The 20,912-nt window shown below is 38.7% G+C and overlaps 1 protein-coding gene across 1 annotated transcript in view; it reads left to right on the forward strand.

The window, feature by feature from the left end:
• The window catches only part of Fmn2 (formin 2), a 396,698-nt gene that overhangs the window by 186,450 nt on the left and 189,336 nt on the right, over positions 1 to 20,912 (forward strand). The gene's annotated exons all lie outside the window — the stretch shown is intronic.

The raw sequence follows: 20,912 nt of genomic DNA on the forward strand, positions 1-20,912 counted from the left end.
ATACAGTATTTGTCTTTTGTGTATGATTTGTTTCTCTTAACATAAAGCTTTCAAATTCCATCTATGTTGTTTCAGATAATAAATTTCTATGTTAGGGCTGAAAAGCAGTCATTGTATACATTTATATTATATTTCTTTATTCATTCATTTCTCAGACATATAGTGGTTCTGTTAATGTGGCTGTTATGAACAGTGGTGCAGAGACTATGGTAATACAGATATCCCCTAACCATAATGAAGTTAATTTCAGGAAGCAGGGTTGCTGGATCATGTGGTGATTTTATTTTTTATCTGTAGAGGAATATCCATACAGTTTTCCATAAAGATTATGCTCCTTCACACCACCACAAGCAGCGTGTGCAAGTTGCCACCACTGTTCTTTTACTCATAGCTATTCAGTGGATGTGCAGTGCTGTCACATTGTAGATGGCATTTACAGTTCTCTGATGATCAGTGATGTTGAACATATGTTCTTCTATCCATTGTCTCTTCATATGTTTTCTTTGTGAATTATCTATTGAGGTTCCTCACCAGATTTCAACTGGATTTTTCTGATTTTTTCTATATAGATGTTTGAATTTGTTATGTATTTTTCTATTAACTTTTTACCAAATGTAAACATAATTTGGTAATATGTATCCTCTGATAATATTTATCTACTATAATTATCGTTAATAGTTTTCTTTTGAAATTTTCGTGCTTTAGATAAGTTGCTTTATACACTATCACCATAGTCTTAGAGTGTTATGGTTCAGATTGTGTGACTTAGGCAATGACACAAATGAGTTCTGTGCTTGTATAGTGTATTGGTTACTTTTCTGTTGCTGTGATAAAATACCATGGCAAGGCCACTTATAGAAGGAAGAGGTTATTGTGCATATGGTTCCGGAGAGACAAGAGTCCACCATGGCAGGACTGCATGACAGAGACAGCCAGAACAGAACCCTAAGCACTCAATGTGTTCAAGCAGGCACAGGAAACAGAGTGGCAAACTTAAAGTAAGAACAAGGCCATCGACTCTCAAAGCATTCCCCTATCCATATGTTTCCTCCAGCATGGCCACATCTCCTAAAGATTTCACAACCCTCCCTAAACAATGCTGGAGAACAAGTTTTCAAAACGTGAGCCTGTGGGGATAATTCCCACAAAAACCACTAGTATGCTATGTGTTCTACTTAGTGACTTTATTTATTTTTTTGAGACAAAATCTTACAATGTAATCTTGGCTGGCCTAGAACACACTATATAGACCTGACTAATCTTAAACTCACAAGAGATCTGCCTGCCTCTGCCTCTGAAGTGCTAGGATTACAGGCATGTGCTTCTATGCCTGCAAGAAAAGTTTTTATTTTATCTGAAAGATGACTTTTCTGGGTAAAGTATTTTCGACTGGCAGTTTGTTTGTCCTTCACCACTTTGAATATTTCACCATACTCCCTCCTGGCCTATAGGATTTATCCTGCACGGTTTACTGAGGATCATGCTGAGATTCTTTTGTTTGTTATATGTTTTTCTGTGTGTTTCACTTATTTTGTGTGTGTGTGGAGGGGTGTTAATGCCTGCCATTTCTCGTGTCTGTGGAGGGGTGAGGGTTAGAAGACAGCTTCCAGAATTTGATCTCTTCTTATGCCACGTGGGTTCTGGGGATCAAGCTCAGGTCCTTAAGCTTGGCAGCCAGTGCTGAGCCATCTCACCAGCCCCTGTTGTATTTTTTAATCTCTTGCTGTTTTAAGATTTCTTCCAATGGCTTAGATTTTGAATGCTTTGATTAGTCTTTGTCTGTAGTAAGCTCCTTTTTGGTTGGACTTGGTTGGAGATCTCTGAACTTCCTATACCTAGGTATTGACTTCATTCCCCAGATTAGGTAAATTTTCAGGCATTATTTCAATGAAAATGCTTCATTGCCCATTTTGGTTTTCCTGTCCTTCTTGAATTCTTGCGTGATTAGGACTCTTGGTCACCGCCAAGAGTGCTTTTAACTGCAGTGTGCGGTCTTTATTCCTTTTCTCTTTCCCTTTTGCTTCTCTCCTAGAAACTGCAGATTCTTCAGTAAGGACCATGGTTCTGTAGTTTCACAATATGTTTCTCATCTTTTGGGTTTCCTTTTAAAATATAATTTCTAGTTCTTTGTCAAAATTTCTATTTGGTTTGTGTATTGTTTTCCAAAATCTCCTTTAATTTTCATCTGTAGGTCCTTGTGGTTCATTAAACTTTAAAGAAATTATTCTGAATTCTTTGCTATTTCATAAATCCACTTTTGGGGGGTCCATTGCTAGAACTTCACTAGTTTCTGTTATAGGTATCCTGCTTTCATGAGTTTGTGGTCTTTGCATTGTCCAAGGTTTTCATTTTTTACATGTTTTTTTTTTGGGGGGGGGTGCTTCAGTGCTGAGTCTAGCTAGTGATTCTAGATGGCCTAGCTGGTAATGACCTTCGGCAGCCTGAGCTTGCTTGATGGCTATGTCCCTTCCTTTGCTCTGAAATCAGATTGGGTAGCTGTTCAGACTCTATGCATAACAGTGAGCGAATGTGTGCACACTGCAGTCAGCTCAGGTTGGGCCAGGACACAGGGTCTATACCCCAGAGAGATGATACCATTGTGTTAATTTAGCAATTAGATTGGCTTACCTAAGGGGTTTGTGGGGTAGAGGAAATAGAGTCTGAGTGTGTAACTGAGTGCAGTGTGAATCTGTCAAATGTGTGTCCGTTGACTCCACTCCTTTACAGCCCCTGTCACTTTCATTGTGATGTTGTCACAATAAAACCATCAAGCATATTCAAAGTGAACATAGTCTTTTACATTGATTTAGATCTTTCTACTTTGAAGCTCCCTCTTCATTCTTAGATTCTTCAAGAATCTTTTCCTTCAGTCTGAGGAAGTATTGTCATTATTTTTGGATCCACAACTTTTCAATGGTGAACATCCTTAATTTTCTTTTATCTTAGAATGTATTTATTTCAGCTTCATTTTTGAGTGACATTTTCATTTGATACAGGATTCTGAATTCATAATTTATTTCAGCATAGTAAAGACTTTACATTTTTTCTCAGGCCTCCATGGTTTCTGATGGTAAATCTTCTGTCATTTCTACTCTGCAGGAAAAGTCATCTCCTCCTCCTGGTTGGTGTCACGATTTTCTCTATATTGTTTAGATCATTACATAATGGTATATCTCTGCCTTCTGTCCTTTGCATATATTCTGACTGGATTTGATATACCTCCTGATTCTGTAATTCTGTATGTTTTCCTATCTAGGAATCTTCAGTCTTTCAATCTGCAAATATTATTTTTTATACTATCCTCCCAGTCCTCTCCTTCTGGCCTCAAGATAACACATGCTAAAGTTTCAGGATTTGTGTAGGAATTCTTGTTGAGGTCATTGATTTTCTCTCTGCTTTTCTCTCTGTTCTCCTTATTTGATAACTTCGCTGATCTTTCTTTCATCGATGATCTTTGCTCTTCTGTTCAACACATTCAGTGAAAAAGGCCTATTCCTATTTATGTTGTTTATTTTCTAGAATTTTCACTTGGCTCTTTTTTAATAGTTTCATTTTTGAAAGCATACTCTCATTTATTAATTTTTAATTGATTTTTGTCCATTTTGTACAGTGCATTTTGATCATATTTAGATCCCCTCCCCTACATGAGCCTCCTACACTCCCCCACTGGATTCCATGAGTTCTGTCACATATGTTGCACCTATCAAGCCAAGTTTGTGTCCTCAAATGTCCCTCAGTATAAGACCTTCCGCTGGACCCTGGTCAACCTCTGTAGCACCACTCCATTAAAGAAAACCAACTCTCTCTCTCCCAGTGGTCATCAGTCACCAATAGTTTCTCAGCTAAGCATGGGGATTCTTACCCATTTCCCTGCTCCCATGGTGGGTGTTTGTCTGGTTTGAACTTGCATGAGTCTTGTGCATGCTATGACTGTAATTTTATGTGATTTTATGTAATTTTATGTAAATTTATGTGAGCAACTTCCCAGCCACTTGGAAAACTGTTTCCTTTCAGTCTTCCACCACACACTGCTTTTATAGTCTTTCTGGCCCCTCTTCTGCAATGGTCCTGGTCCTAGATGGCAGAGGCTTCATAGAGGGACAAGCACTCTGCAGTCTTGTTCTCCACACTTTGGTCAGTTGTGGCTTTCTAGGTTAATCACCATCAGTTGCATGAGGAAGCTTTGCTGATAAGAGTTGAGAAACACTTTAATTTTGCTTCTGCCCTCCTGTTCTGCTATGTCCCCTGAGCCTTAGGAGCCCTCACTTTTTTAAACTCTAACTTTTATTTCAAATTGAGTTATTTGTGTTTAAAAAAATGTCACATAGACACATTTAAAAGATAGCTCTAAGGTCCATCAAGAAATTCATAATGTATGTACTTTCAAAATATAAGTACCTTTACGCTGGTTATGATGGGACATGTCTGTAATCTCCGCTTATGGGGTCAGCAAATGAGGAACATGATTTTAAGTGTATTCTGAAGAACATGATGACAGTTTGTCTCCAAAATAAGGAATGAGAAGGTCAGGACCTAGAATCCATAAAAATCTTACATTTTTTAAAGACATCTCCCAAGGGAAATTGGTAGACGATATAAAGGGACAGTCCAAAGAGAAGTAAACTTGTTTAACATCTGTATTCTCAATAGTCAACTAGAAAATTAAAGTAAGACATCAGTGAGATACATTGTTTTATTTCTAATCAAAAGTGTGGGGGCATCAAAATAAAACAGAAACAAAATGTAAAAACAAAACAAAAGCAAGTCCATTTTATATACATTATGCTACAGCTTCCATGAAAATAATTTGGCACAATCTGATGTAATTTAAGATGCACTGAACACACAATGCAGCAATTCTACCTTTCATCATACATTCTTGAGAAACATGTTTAATAGCAGACTGCCAACCACCAAACACATTAATAGGTCCAACACATGGATCTACTCCTATGTGTCTAGTATCTGAATGCAACTATAAGACAGATTGACCCAGACCAGAAGAATTATGAGAATTAAAAAATAGAGTTTTAAGCTATTCATATTTAGAATAATTTGTTTCACATGAAAATGATGCCTCTTCCCCCATGCTTCTCTTTGCTACATACAAATCTAAATATAAATATAGTGAACATAAAACCAAGATTGTATTATCATTATGCAACAAATGCAGAATAATATTTTCCATATGGTGCAAGATATTTGTTTTTGTTATTCTTTCTATGACTCGAGAAAACCAGAAAAAAGCAAGTAGAAAGAGAAAAATATTTTCCTTGCCATTCCTGGAAAGTCCCTGAGCCTTTTGTGTTCCAAGGCTGCGCTTTCCTGATTCAGATGATATTTGGGGATCTTGATATTTCATGGTCACAAAGAATTTGCTTTCTTAGTCAGTTGAGAGAGGCTGGTTAAGGGTGTTGATGGGGCTGCAGTGCTCAAGTTTATATTGTAGTCTTTATTATTTCTTCTCAGTTCCAAGTCCAAGTGCCTGTTATTCTTCCAACATATCCTGAAGCACTCTATTTTTTACCAGACCATTTAGAAGGGGACTTCTAGTCTTGAACTCCTATAGCTATTATCAGATAATAGCTTAATTTCTCTTACCTTGTTGATGGGCACTTTTGCTGTAGATAATATTCTCAATTGATTGTTTAGTGTTATTCATATTATTCAGCAGGTTGAATATATCAGCCCCCTCCTTTCTAACTTCAAAGTTTTGTCATGAGAAATGTGCTGATAATCCTACTGAGGAGTCCTTGTTTGTAACATGTTGCCTTTATTTACCTACTGACAGGATTCTCTTTGATTATAATGTGTCCTGGTGTGGATCTCCTTATTTTCGGATCATCTTGATACCAAACACTTGGTTGAATAATAAATCTTGATTATTAACTTAATGGGACTTAGAATTACCTTGGAAGCAAGCCAGTGGTTATTTCTCTAGGATGTTTCTATGCTGGATCAATTGAAGTGGAAAGACCCAACCTAAATGTGGGAGAGGCCGTGGATCACACTCTTTAGAAAAAAGAGATAGCAAGCTGAGCAGGCATTCATATTTCTGTTTGCTTTCTGACTGTGGTTGCAAGTGACCAGCTGCCTCAACCTCCTCCTCCTGTGATGGTCCCTGTGATGTATTGTACCCTCACAGTATGAACCAAGATAAGTCCTTTCTTCCTTAAGTTTCCTTTGTCAGGCATTTTGTCCCAGCCATATGTAAATAACCAATACATGTGGTAATGAGACAGAATCCAAACTTTCAGATAAGCAGCATTGATATTTTGGAAACTGAGCCTTCCCACCAATGGAGAAAGTAGGGTGTATTTAATTAGGTTCTTAAAGACGAGGTCTTGGATTTGCTAGGCATGATAATGTCATTTTTAAAGAAATCTCTTTCTCAGTATTTAATTGGAATTTCCTATGTGAACTGTGGATCAATGCCCACTTTATCCTTGAATACATCCTAGCATTATCCTGTCCCTAGGGCTTAAGAGGGAGGGTTCCTTCTGATAAGGTAAAGGAGTATGGGACCAGCATGTTGCATAGATTGCTAACAAGGATAGGGAGAGACTGGCTGGTAATAGGCTTCAGGAGCAAAAGTATGAGACTCCTGTCTGTGCAAGTCCCCCTACTGATATTCTAATCATACCATGGAGGCGAGCTTCTTAGCTGCTTATATTGATGCCTTTTTTCCGATTTGGAAACTGTTCATCCAGGAGGTTTTCAGCTACTTCTCTGCTCCTTTTCATGGACTTCAGCAATGTACATTCAGGCTCTTTGTGTCCCATGGGCTCCTTAGGGTCCTTTCAGTTTTCTTAATCGTATTTTTTTCTATTACTCAAGCTTGATACTTTATCCCTATGTCCAAGTTCATAGGTTCATTCTACTGCCTGCTAAAATTCATTTACCTTTGAATCCCTCTAGTGAAATTTTTGTTTCCACTGTTAGGCTTTTTAGCACTAGAATTATTTTTATTCTTTTTTTAGATTTTTCTGTCTCTTTATTGATGCTGCCATTTTCCCCATACATCATTTTTCTTGACGTTTTCTGTATCTTTCTTTAGTTCTTTGAGAATGTTTAATGGGTCTCTTTCATGGACCTTTTCTTTTTTATAATTTTATTTATTATTTTTATTTTATGTGATTGTTTTACCTCCATGGATGTAAGTGTACCACATGCATACAATGCCTGCAGAGGCCAGAAGAGGGTATCAGATCCCCTGGAACTGGAGTTATGGGCAGTTGTTAACCTTCTTGTGGCTGCTGAGAATCAAACACAGGTCCTCTTGAAGAACAGCAAGTATTCTTAAATTCTGAGCCATCTCTCCAGCCCTTCATGGACCTTTCCTAATAAGTCTCTCTCTGAATGGCTCATAGTCATCTTCTTTTTGGTGGGGGAGGTTGCTATTCATTTTTATTCACATAGGCTGTCTTTGGGCTAAGAACCAGATTGTGGTATAAATTTAAGGTTTTTTCTGAGCTTCTGCAGAGGAGGCTTGTTCTGTTATTCTGGGAAAGTGTGATCATTTTCTCATTCCCACATTGGCACGTTCTTTAACATGCTCGTCTTTTCATACTGACTTCCAAATGGTGAAAGGGAGAATAACAAATACTATGGGGAAAAAATACATATTCTTTAAAACCCTGGAATTCACTCCAGCCAGATAGGGAGGAGATGGCACAAGTGAGGTGCAACCGTGGCCTCCCCTTTTTTTTGTACCTGTATAATCAAATAAAATGTAGTGATCAAGCTGCAGATCCCTGATATTTGCAGGAAAGTTTTCTTTTTCCTTTTTTTCTATAAGCATCATTTCCTATAAACTCTGTGCAGTTTGATTTAAAAACATATACACAGCTGTGTGCTACAGGGATGGGGTAAGGAGTAGTCATTAAGAAGACAAAAACTGATATTGACTCAAATTAACTCTACTTAAACCCAACACTTTCCCTGGGAGTTCCAAATTTCAAAGAGACTCCAGAGTTCCCAAATAGATACATCAGAAAAGTTTTGCTATTACTACTGTTGTTTAAATTAGGAATCAGATTTTTGATGTTTCAAACTGCATTATATTCCAAAACCCTCCCTCGAAATGTTTAGATTTAAAATTAAAAAGTTATCAGTGAAAAAATACATTTTAGCACATTTGCCTTTGTATCATAAAACATAGTTTTAATGGGTGCTTTAAATTCCTATGTGTGATCTTGGGGTTCACATCTGCTGGTTACATTTCCCTTAAAATTTAGTTTCATTTTCCTATAATTTGGATATATTAGAAATTTTATATTATATCTTAAGTAGTATGCATAGTGTTTAACTTGTATTTCATTTTTTTCTGCACAAAATTTAACACTTAAATGAGATTACTCCTCTTTCTGCTATACACAATGTGAGTTTTGCCAACAAAAGAAACTTGATCAGTCTTGAAATATCTATTGTTTATTATTAAGTTTTTGAAAGTGGACATAGTGAAACCATATTGGTTTATTAGTCCAAGGTGGAATACATATTGCATCATTCAGAAACTGTTGAAGTTAAAAATAAAATCACATATGGCTGGAGAGATGGCTGGGTTGATAAGAGTGCTTCCTATGTCAGCAAGAGGACCAGAGTTCAGATCCATAGAACCTATGTAAAGGCAGGAGGGGGATGGCAGCCACCTGTTATTCCAGTGCTCAGAAGACAGAGACAGGATCCGCAGAGCAAGGAGCAAGGTGGCTACCTAGACTAGTCACATCAGTGAGCTCTGGATTTAATTGAGAGGCTTTGCCTCAATGAAATAAGTGAGAATGATCAAGGAAGACTCCTGGTATTAAGCCTGGCCTGCCACATGCATACGCACACATGCACATGTACACTGGCATGCACACGTGTCCATGCACATTTGAACATGTATACAGACATACATGTATATCGCACACATACACACACTAAAATTTTTAGATAAATCTTCTTAGAGCCATCACATGTTGAATTAAATATTAGTCTTTAAATAGATGGCTTCTTTAGATGAATTTTTCCTTCAATTATATTAGTAATCTAGTGAGAACAATAGGGTTTAAATTGAATAATGCTATAGCGGTACAATTGCAATAAATCTAGACTTGCAGAAACTTATGTACTATATAATACCAAGGAGTATACATATTATTCAATTATGAATTAACACAATACAGTCATTGCTTGTATGTATGTGGTATGACTCTGTGTGTGTGGTTGTGTGTGTGTGTATCTGTTTCTGTGTCTCTGTCTCTGTCGTGTGTGTGTGTGTGTGTGTGTGTGTGTGCATCAGTGCATGCCTCTGTGGAAGTCAAAGTTTGATGTTGGGATGCCTTCCTCAATTGCTGTTCTACTTTATTTTATTATTTTGGGGGGGTGTGTTTTAAGACAGGGTCTCCATATATCCCCAGCTTGCCTGAAGCTCGCTATATAGACCAGGCTGTCCTTGATCTCACATTTCCTTAGACCAGTTGCTGGGACTAAAGATTTGCATCACCACACCTGGCTCTCACCTTATTTGTGTGTGTGTGTGTGTGTGTGTGTGTGTGTCTGTCTGTCTGTCTGTCTGTCTGTCTCACTGCCTCTGGAAGTTCTCTGGGAGTCAACTATCTCCAACTAGGGTTACAGATGCATGTACCCCATGGATGATTTTTCTTAATGTAGATTCTGGGACTCTGAACTGAGGTCCTCATACTTGGGAAACAAGTACTTTACACACTGATCCATCTCCATAGCTGTGTTATTCTTTTCATTGACATGACCATAATATTTCACAGAAACAAGGAAGGAGAGATTATTTTATCTTGTGGTTTCTGGGAGTTGTGGCCCATCATGGCAGGAAGGGATACTAGATCATGGCCACAGGTGCATGTAGTAGAGATTGTTCATAGTCCCTTCAAAGTGAACGGTGAGTCAGGATCCAGGAGTCACTTACAACCTTGAAAGACCTGCAGCTAGTAATCTACTTATACTAGCAAGGCCCCATGTCCTATTGGTTCCTGAGCCTCCCAAAGAAGCCCTGTTGGCAAGTAAAAAATCATTAACATCATCCTGTGTGAGACATTTCAGATTCAAGACATAACAAGCAGTTACATTGTACTTTAAAAAAAAAATCAAATGTACATTCCCTCCATGTATTTCTTCCATGCATACTTCTACTATAAATGTTACTTGAAACTGTCCCTTGAAACTGTCATCTTACTAGAATAACTATTGTAATAAATGGATATGGTCCAACATTACTGGAGATTAGGATAATCATCATCAAATCCTTAGATATAGAGAGCTTTTGAGAATCTTTTTTCAAAATATTATGTGATATATATTTTTTAAAATTAACGTGAAGGGAAGGAAAAGGGCCCAGCTTGGTGGGTGCCATTTTTGAATATACGATGATATCAATAAAATGCTTTTTAAACTAGGAATTTCAAAAGATGAGGAAGAAAAGTAGTGTGGAAATTGATGGGACAATAATACTTCGTCTGAAGTGTGAGAAAGTCCGACATATTCTAGGGAAAGCAGAAGGTCTCCATGGCTACAGTAGGGAAGGGAATTAGGTGGGACAGGGTAGTTAGAGATAAATTAGGGAGACAAAGTGCTCTTGGGCTTTTAGGTGTTCAAAAGTCTGAAACTAGAGAATAGGATATGGGGGGCCACAGTGATGTGTCAAAATCTTTGAGAAAATAAGAGGTGACAAAGGCTTGATTTTCAATGATAAATCTTTGTGGGAAGCAACCAGATTCTGAAAGTTTTGAAGAAAAATTTTAGGCGCTTTATTGGTGTTTTGGACATGACTGTAAGAGAAAAAAGGAATCAAGAACAATCTGAAATGCTATTTTCCAGTCGGTAAGAAAGGAGAGTTGCTGTTACTAATAAGTGATAGTGATTTGATCTTGAAACAACTTAAAATCACTTGAAAAATCACCAATTGAGTAATTGTCATTATCAGCTTGGATTGTGCTTCTGGTCAGTGTGTTTTACTACAGCAACACAAAGCAAAGTAGGACATATAGGAAAATAACAATCTTGTTGTGATCTGTTAGATTTAGGCTGTCTATTCTGTTACTCAGATGGATTTCCAAATATAATAATAGTGTGGCAACCTCAAGACAGAAAGTAGAAGTTTCAGAGTAATAGTCTACCAATACAGGTTCAATCAATGGAAATAAACTAGGAAATAATGCAAAGAGGGAAATTTATCATAATGAATAATTAGCATGTGATAGAAGAATACAAAATTAATGCTAGTTCTTTTAGTTTTTTGTTTGTATTTTATGAGTGCTTTGCCTGCATATATGTAAGTACACCATGTGCATGCTTTGCTCACAGAGGGCAGAAGAGGACATCAAATCCCTTGGAACTGGATTGGCAGATGGTTGTTAGCCACCATGTGGATGTTGAGAACCAAACCTGGGTCCCTTGCAAGAGTAGCAAGTGCTCTTAACCACTGAGCCATAACTCCAGCCCCTAAAAGTACAAAATTAAAATGACAGCTTTCACTATACCTTGGGGCTAAGCAAGCCTACCCATGGAAGGATCAACTTTGAAGGGCATTCTCTAAGGCTGGGTGCTGATCTCACTGAGGAAGCTGTGGTTATAGCCCATTGGTTTGCCTAGCCAACAACTTGCCAAAGTCATACACGATAAGGAAACACCTTCTCTGGAGCTGGTAGGCTATGGCTAGAGAACAGTCTTCCAAGACTCAGCATGCTGTAGTTATTAAGATGCCTAGAGTGTAGCATATACATGTTGACAGAGTCTGGCAAACAGCGAACAGGTGCACCATGGTGGGCATAGGAAGAGCACACATGATCCCCAAGTCTAGAACATAGTTGTGAGGTTACCCTCAGGCCCTGCAGATAACTGTGCTGCAAAGGCTGTGGCAGAACATGCTCAGCTGTCCTCAGATAACTTTCTGATGCCCTTCCTCTGGCACTTCTTCTGGTGAAGTTAAAGGAGGAAATGGTAGGAGCTCTGTACTTGGGGACATATGGTCCTATCTGGAATGTAAGTTACATGTAATTTGTGACTTCAATATGACATGTCTTACTGATATGAAGGTTGTCTCAGAGAGCAAGAGAGCAAGTGAGAATGACAGAGAGAGAGAGAGAGAGAGAGAGAGAGAGAGAGAGAGAGAGTGTGATTTAGTGTGCATATGCTTAGACCTGGCATGGATCCTCTTTGGAAATCTTTTAAACTGTATTGCATTTACTTATCTATAATTATTCATTTAAAATCTGAAGCAATGTTTGAATGCTTAATAATCTTTTCCTCCTTATCTCTGAATAGTCTTACTTTTAACTTACTAATAATAACATTTGAGGAGGCACGTAAGTTTTATCTAGAAAAAAATATTTCAGTTCAGTCTGGTTACAATACACTAGGACTAATATTATTTAGCATTGTACCACTCACCCTTGAGGACAAAATATACTGCTAATGTGAATGCTTTCTCGTAAATACACTTTCCCTTTGCCAGATGCTTAAATGTCAATGGACTGTTTTAAAGTAGTTGTATTTGATCTCTGTGAAACAGATGGAAGTATTTGTTATACAAACCTTATTTAGAATGTAATCTTTTTTTTCTTCTTCCCTGATTACATATGTTTGGCAGTGAGCTTTCCCCTTCTAGATGTGAATGAATTTTGGTCAGTCTCCAAATCTAAACACACTCTAATTTCAAAAACCACAATCCTGAGGGCCCGATTCCTGTTTATTGAGGAATTAAGACTTAGTCAAAACCACATAGTTACTATGTACAGTGCATTGTAGTGAGGTTTTGAAAACAAGTCTTTATAGTTTATTTAGGGTTATTGAATATCATCAAGTTCAGAGAGTAAAGTCTTTGCAGTATGTAATATTTACAATTAGTTAAATGTTTCTCTTGCTTCCAGTTCTTAAAATATGCTCCTTATATGGCTTGGGGCAAGTAGGGTAGGATGGATTGTGGGGTGGGGAGCAGAGGCATTGTTGAGGTGAGGGGTACTCCTTACCTCTTCTTTAGTGTGTTGAATGATTAACATTTTATCAAATTGAATCTAAAAATATCCATGGACATCGTCAGTTGACTTTTTAAAATGTTTTTTTGTTGATTATTTTTTGCATTATTTCGAGTTGAGGAAAACAAAGAAATTATAAGTTTTTAAAAAAGCATATTAAACTGAATCTGAACCTTGGAAATAAATCCTATTAAACGTTCAATTCGGGAAAAAAGATGAGTAATAGGAAGGCAATAATTCTACACCCCTTTGAGATTAAACCACTCTAATCCAATTTAAAGGAAGGGAGAAACAGGTAGGGTAGAAGAATTATAAGTCTAAATTTGCACTTCTCAGGATTGAATTTCACAAGCATACTTTACAGTTTTAGCAATCTTTACTTAGGGTTGTCCTTGACATACCGTAAACTTTAATCCAGAAGAAGGCTATAGTATGTGTCACATGATACAACCTCTTGATAAGTATATACCATGTTGCATTAATGAGAATGAATTGGATTAACCATCTGTGTTCTCATAACTTCCTGGAGGAATTTAATTGATTCATGTTTTAAGCAACATTTAACCACCACTTTCCTCAAACAAAATTTAGATGAGTATTGACTTTCTCTGTGTAACAGTTATAAAAATACACTCTCCTATTTCACTGTTTCATTGACTTGATTCATTAAATCCATATAAATGTTCCAAAGGTGGATTTCAGAATTAGAAACGGAAAGCTTAAATTTTGAATCACTTACTCATTGATTCCAGAGACTTAATAAAAACCTCCCTGGATGAGATATGGGCTGCCAGATCATGAAATTATTGACTGATATTTTCATAGCTGTGCTTGTTTTTGATAAGCCAACTGTGTTGTATGAATTCATGAGCATTAAAACAACTAATATTGCTGCAGATGAATTATGTGGGAAAATGGCATTGGTCAGTCAAACATGTTCTTCCTCTTATTTTAATATTCCATTTGAATTTGAAAGTTGGTTCCCCAAAGGTTCTCTTCCAGTAGAACACTGAGCATCTTTCATATGCACTTGAAGAATTCATTTCTATTTGTAAGTAGGTGTACTATGAAGTTCTCTTTCATGGTTTTCAGGGAGAGTTGCTTGGTCTAGGTTTTGTTTGTTTTTAGTTTTATACAGTTCTGGTCACTTTGTCATCTTGTAGCACTCTATCCTCTACCTACCCCACCCCTCTCAGTTTCTCTAGGCTGCCCAGATCCTCCCACTAGAACAACGGTAACCAAATCGCTTTCTGACACCTTGTCCTCCTGGTGAGAGGCCACCGGACTTGTAGTTCCCATGCCTCCTGCTCTCCTTGCTCAGCTGTCTCACAGGCTGACATTGCATCATGTTCCTCCCTTGCTTCCCACTCCTTCTTGCTATCAGCTTCTTCCTGCATTCACTTGTGCAGCCTCTACACTGTGCACAGAGTCACTTGATCATCCTCAACTCCTTGAATCTCATGAAAACCCCTTTCCCCTCATAGTATTTTTACTGTTGATATATAAGTGGTACAAAATAACTTTCCAAGTGAAAGAAACAAATCGATCCTTGGAACTCAAGGAGTAGGCAGCCTAGCAGAATCAACAAGCTCTAGGTTCAGGGAGAGGCCTCACCTCAAAAAGCAAGGTTCAAAGCATCCAGGAAGACATTTGAGGTCAACTTCTGACTTTCACATGCATGTGCACATAGCTACACACTCATATTCTCTCTCTCTCTCTCCTTCCCTCCCTCCCTCTCCCTCTCCCTCTCCCTCTCCCTCTCCCTCTCCCCTCACTACATTCAGAAAATCAGTTTTTCTTAAAATCATGATTTGAGTGATAGCATTGTACTGATAACTTATTATATAAGCTTAATTTGAGGGCATTTAATTTTTTTAAATTTATTCTTTGACAATCTCATAATTTTATACAATGTATCATAGTCACATCCAACCCAAATCTCTCCTCCCAATCCTCCCAAACAGTCCAGTACAACCCCCTTCCATGTTTATGTTCTCCCTCTAGATCTTTTTTTTTTTAATCTTCTGAATCCAATTAGTTCTGTGTTCATAGGAATGGGTGTGGTCCATATACCACAGCAGGGGCAACCGACCAGTAGCCATATTCCTGAAGAAATGCTTCACCTCCCTCAGCAGTCATGGCTAGAGGTAGATCCTCATGTGCTCCTCCCATCCAGGCTGTCATGTTGACTAAGATGATTTTTTGCAGGTCTTATACAGGTAATCTTGGTTTCTGTGAGTTCATGAGTGCAGGCATGCCCAGAAGTCAGCATTCACAGCATTTCCTCTTTCATGCTGTTTCCTGGGCTTCGGTGAGGACTGGAGGAGCTGATATAGATGTTTCATGTCAGGCTGAGTACTTAACAATCACTTGCTCTCAGTATTTTGACGCTTCTGCGTCTGTGTGTTGACCACTGCCTACTGCAGAGAGCAGCTTCTGTGAGCAAGGTTGAGAGGCAGCATTAATTTATAAAGTGGATTGCTGGCACAGCTGCTCTCAGATGCAAGGTGCCTTGTCAGATCCCTCTGGCTCTAGCAGGCTCCAGCGGTGCTCGGTGTGAGAGGGGCCTGTTGGAGCCACCTCTGTGCTTGGGGTGGTTCTAGTGTGTGGGAAAACAGAAATTGTCAATCTTTTCCTAGTAGGTCTCTGGACCCGTGCCTCCTGCCTTGGGCTCTCTGGTCCTGCAGGTTTCTGCTGTTGTACACGTCCCTTCAGCTGTGTGGTGCTGATTCTAGGAGGCTGTCAATCAGGCTCAGATTCTCAGCTCTCTAGCCTGCTTTCCTGGTGATCACTCCTGGTTTAGTAAGTTCATTTATAGACCTTGCTTCTTGCAGTAGCATCTCTGCTTTCTCATTCATTGAGTTTCAGTGGGGAGGCTTCTAATACTCCTTCTAACCTAGAAGTTGCAGGGCCACTTTTGACTTTTACATTTGAAACCAGTCATGACTTCATTCTTAGTAACCTCAAGTTTGTTTCTTCATTTCCCGCTCTGACACTGGCTATTTAGGTTACCAGTGTTATGAATTAGCATTATTTTTTGGAGCCCTTCACTGTGTGCGCTGCCTTCAGGACTGTAACTTCTCATATTGGTGTGCACCCATTACACACAGGTGTCAGTTCTCAGTTCCACAAGTGCAGTACACAGCTTGCTTGTGCAATGAATATTTATAATGTCTCCCTCCTCATCTTCAAAGAAATGCATTGACAACATGATCTATCTATACACAAAACTGAAATATTCTAATGTCTGCACATAGTACAAACTAGAAGAAACTCAAAGTAATGTGTAATAGTATATTATATATTTAATAACATCAGTACTTGGATATGGTTGAGCCAGAAGGTGTAATGATTTTTTTCCCCGTATTTTTTATCTCCTTGGATACAATAGCTAAAAATGCCAGTATCACGTCTAATGAGATTTTCTAAAATGATGTACCCTTGATAAAACTGAGGCATTGATTGTCTCAAATATGGATCATGGTTCCATTCCTGAGCCTCTCTGTGTGTATTAGTATGTATATTAAAATTTAAAATATCTAAATATTCAAAATAATGTATACAAAAGACAATGCACATTAACACACTGAAAATACTTTATATATAGTGTTTTATACAGTATACATGTTTTATTTTCCAGTTTAAGTTCTTGTTCATTGTGCACCACTATGAAATATTTTTGATACTTATTTGCTCCTGTGGAAGGGGAGTATACTTTTGTTCCACATCTAAAATATGCATAAATTTTCAATTTATCAGATCTCAAGTGCTAACATTATACGAAAAAAATTGACACAAATTATAAGACACTTTTAAGTTTTAGTTCCTAAAGAAAGAAGGTAGATAATAGAGGCTGTGGTGTTTGGAGGAGGGGAAACATGATATCCATCTGTAGCTAAGAGCACAGATATTACTGGAATAGATAGAGGAGAGGGATACTTGCTATATTCTGCCTGTGCCAAACTTTACTGTCCCATTACAAAACATAAACCTGGTTTTAGTAAGCACTGGCTAAAATTGAGAGATACTCAGTGTTTCTACTACTTTAAAAAAGAGAGGGGATGGAATTAAAAGAGACTTCTGTCATCATTTTCAACCTTTAGAAAAGCAGACAGAGGCGTGGTCCTTAATAAATATTTCTGAGTCCTTTCGTATTGGCTTAATCCGAGCTTTGATCCCTGCTGCTCCTCTTTCTTGTGTTTGAGCTCTAAATGTAAACTTTGTTCAATAATAGGAATACTTGTTTGCTTCTCTTTTTATTATAGTGTCCTTTGGTGCTTTCAGGACATTTCCCCCCAGAACATGGATTTTACATCTTTGTGTGTGGTGCTGAATTGTTTATAAGTTCTCTGTCTCTCTGCAAGCCATTGTTTTCATATAAATCTATTCTTCCATGATCTTCTTCTTGCTTTGACAGCATTAACAAACCTTTTAGCTTGGTAGGATACAGAAAGCATCTCTCAAACATTCAACTCTTTAATGACCATTCAGCAATCTGGGGAGGACAGCCCTTTTCTGACATATACACTAAACATTTCCCAGTAATTTTCCATGATGACAGTTCAGCATTACAGAAACGGTGCAGTTGGTGAGCAGATATAATAAATTTTGCCAACCTGGTGCCATAAATGTCTGCTAGACCACCCTTAAATTCTTTGGTTTATGCAAAAGATTTTCAGGTTTGGCTTGTGTATGGTCATGCAAAAAGAGAGTTTTGTGTTTTGTTCTTTTTCATAGTTTTTAAATGGTAAAAAAAATTGTTGGGGGGAGGGGCAAGTGTGTCCTGGGATTGGAAACCAAGCTTGCACATACTAGGTAAGCATTCTACCCCTGAATTACACCCCCTGCTGTGATTGGTATTTTAAATACCTGCTAAGAGCCTTACTTATCACTAAACCTGGTTCCTGACTTGAAATTTTGCACGAACAGTAGAGATTAGATGGTTTTGACATATTATGTTGATCCAGTCATCAACTTTCTCTTCTTACTGCTCATGATCACAGCAGCTGGAATTTAAGTGGGCAATAAATTTATTAGAGTAAATAATTAGCTCTCTTAATAGGTTGTGGAACTTCTAGCATATTTTCCTTCACTGAACTTATTTAGGAAGTTGGGTAGTTCTAGATAGTATCTCCTATATACCTGGTTCTGAGATTTTTTGTGTTCTGTAATTCTTACCAATATATAGTTGAATGTTCAAGATTTAGAGGTTTATCCTCCCCCCCCCCATGCACACACACACAAATCCATTCATTAGACATGCAGCTTTCAGTTTCTGTGGTATATGTGACCAGTTTGCAAATCCACTTCAGTCCCTGACATTGGTGTACACTAAGAACCAAATCCCTGGGCTGTAGTGTGAGGTTCTATAGATCACCGTATTATATTTCTATTGCTCTGACAAAATATGTCACAAAAGCAACTTAAGGATGTAAGGGCTGTTTTGTTTTATGGTTTGAAAGTACAGCCGCGGTGAGGAAGGGCCAGCAACAGGAGCACTAAGACAGCTGGGCATCCTGTATCCACACTCAGAAAGCAGAGAGAGGTGAATGCAGTGCTCTACCTGCTTTAAAGAGAGGTGAATGCAGTGGTCTTCCCAGCAAACTGAAACTATTCCCCCAAATATGTACCATTTTCTAGAGCTATGCGATCTTCTAGGAATATCCTAAGTTCTTCTCTCCAGCATAATATGGTCCAGTATTTAGGGACCACCTCACTCATTGTTGTACTATGCTCTCCCTCTCTGCTCCCCTGGAGAGGGGCAAGGGTAGATGTGGTCAGGATGCTCTGAGGTGGCAGAACAACCAACAGTTTATTGGGCACAATGTTTCTGAGTTATTATTAGGATTGGATCAGAAATGTTGCCTCATAATGTGGGATGGGAAAGACTCTTTACATTGGTGTATTCCATGAACCATTTTAGATTTCACCGGGTTCACATGCCCTCCTGTTTGTTGTTTTGCACATAAACGTGTCTAGATATAAGGTTCTAGGCAATTTTATCTGTCACCACAATCAAGATACATAGAGCTCTTCTCCTACCAAGGTTGCTTGTGTTGCCCCTTGTGATTAGACCCTTTGTGTACTCTTCCCCTTCCCTGTCCTTTGACAGTGAGCCTGTTTCTATGTCTAACATTTTGTAATTCTCAGAATATAATGAGAACAGAATAACTTGGTATGTAATCTTTTCAGAATAGATTTTATTTCATTCAGTAGAATGTGATTCCTTTATGATCCACCCAAGTGTTGATTATGAGATAGCTGGAGGGGGAAAGGGTCATCTACCTGTTGCTCAGAAGGTATCAAGCATTATTAAAACATTATGAAAATTTGCTAAATTCACAGTCAATGTTAATGATAAGTTCCTGAGATGTGGGTACAAATGGTGGTGTGATGGCAAAATGGTTGAAGCTAGGTCCCAAAGCCCAGCAGGAGGGACTCAACGGCAGTGTTCTGCATATTATTGGTATAGACACAAAGAAGAGAATGATGCAAAATACACAATGCACGCCACAGATGATGCTCAGACAGGCAGATCCTGGCTCCATGGTGAATCTCTACAATCATATGATTCAGCTGCAGCAGGCCCATGCAAGGCATGAAGGTGACCATCCATAGGCTGTCCATGAGGACCCATGAGCAGTGGGTTCTGAGCCCACACATGATGCAGGTGGCCTTCATGTTTCACTGAAGAAACATCTTAGAGAGGCACATTGCATATCTAAACTATTAATATTTACAACTTGGAGTCATCCACTGTCTTACAAATTATGGTTTTGGAAATCAAAATGGAATCTTCCTGCAAAGATTTTAGCCATTTGTATAAGAAAATACTTCTTGGAACCACATTTGAAAATGATGGCTGTACTATGATTATGTCTTTTACTGTTGCTGTTAGGCCAGTCCTCTCTCCCACCGCAGGGGCAGGGGGATGAGTAGCCACAGAGTCAACGACACAGACTCTGGAAGACTCACTGTGTTGCAGGTAGAGCTCTCGTTTATTGCATACAAGGGAGCAACCTTTATACCCCTCCCTGTCCTCCCATTGGTCCCCGAGTCTGAGATGTTTCTCTCTCATTGGTTCTTCGGGCGTGTCAGCGATCTCCAGGTTCTCCTGGCAGAATTTAGATTAGGGTGTCAGACTCAAATCAGGAAGCACCGCCTTGGCCTGTCCCTCCACAATCTACCCTTTTGTTTTATTAAGTGACAGCTTGGAATGGGGCAGTGGCTAACTGTCCTCTGTTATTTACAATTGCCTCGAAGGCCTGTCTTAGGTTGTCCTTCTCACAAGCAGGTCTTGCCCATCATAGCTACATGCTATGACCATTAGCATGTCCTGTCTTAGGAGTACCTATTGTGGGAGGATCTTACCCGTCTTTGGCACAGCGAGTACTGCATTGTGACTTTTAACTGCCATCAGGGTGTTGGTCAATGACTGTGGGGACCATCTTAGGCCTCATGAACTTTTGTGAGTCAGGTCTTGATGACTATCGGTGGGGGTCTTGTCTCTGGATCGTGAAGCGCCATGAGGACCTGGGTGGTTATTTTATTAGCATTTCTCTGTCTGTGGATATGCTGAAGAAGACACTTAAACAAGAAGATTAGTAAAATGGCAATTCCACATAGGAGGAGCCAGGTGACCAACCATGAAGGATCGAAGAGTCTTCAGATTTTTCCAAATCTGTGTAAGGAATGTGGTGTAGGTCTAATGCAGGGGGAAATGTAAGCATTCTTTTGCGTGTGATATTGACAGACTGTTCCCATGAGTTATTAGCAGAAAATGTGCCACTAAAGACTTGGCCACCTGCTATAAACAATAAAGGCTTAATATCTGTGCAGGCTGAGGGGGCCGCACAGTGGCCAGTCTCCCAACATGGACCTGAGCATTTGTTTTGGATCTCTGGACATAATCTGACGACTGGA

The sequence above is a fragment of the Nannospalax galili genome, unplaced genomic scaffold, assembly GCF_000622305.1.
Source record: "Nannospalax galili isolate Female #2095 unplaced genomic scaffold, S.galili_v1.0 scaffold604, whole genome shotgun sequence".
NCBI classification, from domain to species: domain Eukaryota; kingdom Metazoa; phylum Chordata; class Mammalia; order Rodentia; family Spalacidae; genus Nannospalax; species Nannospalax galili.